This window comes from Petaurus breviceps, unplaced genomic scaffold (assembly GCF_028583685.1).
Source record: "Petaurus breviceps papuanus isolate PSGF00001 unplaced genomic scaffold, PetGlider_PUasm1.0 38, whole genome shotgun sequence".
NCBI lineage: Eukaryota > Metazoa > Chordata > Mammalia > Diprotodontia > Petauridae > Petaurus > Petaurus breviceps.
This window is the reverse complement of record NW_027186304.1, coordinates 100,732-103,794: the sequence shown is the minus strand read 5'-3', so window position 1 is coordinate 103,794 and position 3,063 is coordinate 100,732. Positions and strand designations below refer to the sequence as shown.

Here is a 3,063-nt window from a genome sequence, read left to right as displayed (position 1 = left end):
TTGTCAGTTAATAAAATTTATTAAGTACGTATTATGTGTCGGGCACTGTGCTCAGCACTGGGGATACAAAAAGAGACAAAAGACAGTCTGGAAGACTTGAGTGAGATGATAAAAGGCACCATAGTGTAGTAGCTAGAGAGCTACCCTCAGAATCTAGAAGGGCTCAGTTCAAATCTACCTCTGTTATGTACTAGATCTGTGACCCTGGGCAGTTCCTTTAGCCTCTCTGGGCCCTAGTTCCTAATATGTAAATGAAGTGATTATATTAGATGGCCTACAGTTCCTTCTGACTCTAAATCCCATGATCGTATTATATATTTGGATTCCATCTCCAAGGCTAATTATTTCTAAGTATGGGTTTCTGTTAAGATTAGGATTTGCAACATATACCACTCCAGGTATAGAATGTGAGATGTTACATTCAAACCCTGATAGAAACTCATTTAACTTTATAAACTTATTTTATTGAGGACTAGTTTTAGTCCCAGAAACTGAGATTAGTCAGTCAGTCAGCAAGCAAACATTGATTAATCACCTACTATGTGCCAGGCACTGTGCTAAGCACTGGGGATACATAGAAAGGTCAAAAGCAGACTCTGCTCTCCAGAAGCTCACAGACTAACAGAGGATGCAGCGAGGAAAGAGTCATGTCCAAACGAGATGTATGCAGGAACCAGGCACTCTTTTCTTCATTCCGTCACACTTTTCCCAGTTATGTCTAGTAAGAAAATGCACATTTTTAAAGAAATTATAAAACATTTTCCCATGTTTAAAATAAATCATAAGAAGGGAAGAAGTCAAGCAGGAAAAATCTTTGTATAAAACATCTCTTATAAGGGTTTGATATCCAAGATACATAGATAAATTTTAGAAATATTTAACTAAAAGCTATTCTCTTATATCCATGCGGTCAAACCTATGAACAAATAATTCTAAAAAGAAATGAAAGCCTAGTTACATGAAATAATGCTCCTAATCATTAGCAATAAAAGAAATACAAATCAAAATAACCCCAAGGTTTTATCTCATACCCCAAAATTGGTAAAGATGAAAAAAGATGGGACAGTTATTGCTGGAGACAAAACAGGAACACTAATGCATTGTTGGTGGAACTATGAACTGGTAAAATAATTTAGAAAAAGCAATTTAGAATTATTTGAATAAAGTCACTAAAATGTCCATATCATTTGACCTAGGTTTTCTAGTTCTAGGCATATACTATAAGGAGATCACTGACAAAAAGAAAGGGTTCATAAGAACAGCAAATTTTTTTTTTTTTTGCTTTTTGGAGGGTGATTGGGGTTAAGTGCTTTGCCCAAGGTTACACAGCTAGTTTTTGTATTAAGTGTCTGAAGTCAGATTTGAAATCAGGTCCTCCTGACTGCAGAGCCAGTGCTCTATTCACCACGCCACCGAGCTGTCCCAGATAGCAACACTTTTAAGACCACTTTGGGGAGCAGCAGAGAGGCAGCTAGGTATTGTGGTGGATAGAATGCTGAGCACTGAGTCAAGAAGACATGAGTTCAAATTTGGTCTCAGACAATTACAAGTTGTGTGACCCTGGACAAATAACTTAACTTCTGTCTGTCTCAGTTTCCTCAGCTGTAAAATGAAGGTAATAATGGCACCAACCTCATAGGGTTGTTGAGAGAATCAAATGAGATACTGTAAAGTGCTTAGCACAGTATTTGGCACATAGTAGGCATGTAATAAATAAGTGCTTATTCTCCTTCCTTACTCTCCCTTCAAAAAACTAGAAACAGTTTAATCCCTGCCTACAGAGAACTAGGGTAGTCTTGATTTTAGGAATTTATTTAGATAGATAAGATCTGGAACACATCATCCCAGGAGCCCAACCAAGGAAGACAATAATTTCCATCTTTGGTCAGAGCAGGAAGAGGGCTGTGGAAAGTTTTAGCTTCTACTTTCTATCTCAAAGAGGGCTATTAGGCTAGAATTATATCTCTCCAATACATTTCATATATCTATAGTCTAGAATACAAAGCTCTTTTGGGGTTCAAAATAAAAGCCACTTTCCTTATTTACTCTAAAGGAAAGGGCAACCATTAACTTACTCTCTGAAGACTTGGCTCTTTCTCCCTACAAACCTGGGTTTCACAAAAGACAATCACAGATAGTAAGCAAACATATTCATCAAAGCAAGCAGTAAAATGGAAAATGGGGAAGTTAAACAGACTAAAATAGATAATAAAATGCACAAAAGTCAATGGGCTCTTTGACTTGAGAGCAAGACAAAAACCTCAGCCCAATCTAGGAGAAAACAGTCGCAACAGAGAAATTCATTCTTAGCAGTCTCTGCATGTACAGGTTCTCGGAACTAAAGATGACATTAAGGGGATGATTTTGCTCACATGTCCATCACTCCAGGGACCCCCAGTAGCCAAGCCAAAGTTTTCAACTTGCATTTCTCACTCCATATTTCTTGAGCTCCATTTCTCTCTCCAGTCTCTTTCCCTTAGCTTGTCATACAAAGAGTCACAGGCTCAGAGTGCTGTCAGTCAATAATGAATCATTACACATATGAAGAATCAGTCACAGAGCTCGCATTCAGGGAACCATCCAACTTGTTTGGAGTTGGAGCATTATATGTAGAAATAGGATTGCACCCAACAGGAGTTGGGTGAAAGGTAGATAGCAAACTTGCTCATCCACTTTCTATATTACCTCCCAAAAAAAGTATTAGGCATACTTAGCATGTGGGTGTAGCAGCAAGAACCCCGGCGTCCCTAGGGTGGCTGCCCATGCAGGTTCTTGGATCTGCTTTGTTAAAGGAAAGCAACTCAAAATGGGTTAACAAGCTTACTTTAATCAGTCAAACCATATATCGTTTACCTTGTTCAGGGGAAAAAGGTCAGCACCCCGAACTTCAAAGTATACAGGCAGAATTATCAAGACAGAAACAGATCAAGTAGACAGCTTTCCAAACTGTCCAGCCATTACATCCATACCCAGTCAACATCTGGGTTTCCACATCTGGGTTTTTCAAAGCCGGGGAGGGGGGGCCTGGACAACGGCTTCCCAAAATACAGATCAAATCACAGA

The 3,063-nt window shown here is 38.9% G+C and overlaps 1 long non-coding RNA gene across 1 annotated transcript; it reads right to left on the bottom strand.

Moving 5' to 3' along the window:
- Positions 1–442: 442 nt before the first annotated feature.
- LOC138169956 (uncharacterized) lies at positions 443–2,995 on the bottom strand. The gene is made up of 2 exons (XR_011170492.1): positions 2,373–2,995; positions 443–718 (listed from the first exon to the last, which is right to left on the bottom strand). It is a non-coding gene; the product is annotated as an uncharacterized lncRNA (long non-coding RNA).
- Between the last annotated feature and the right edge of the window lie 68 nt (positions 2,996–3,063).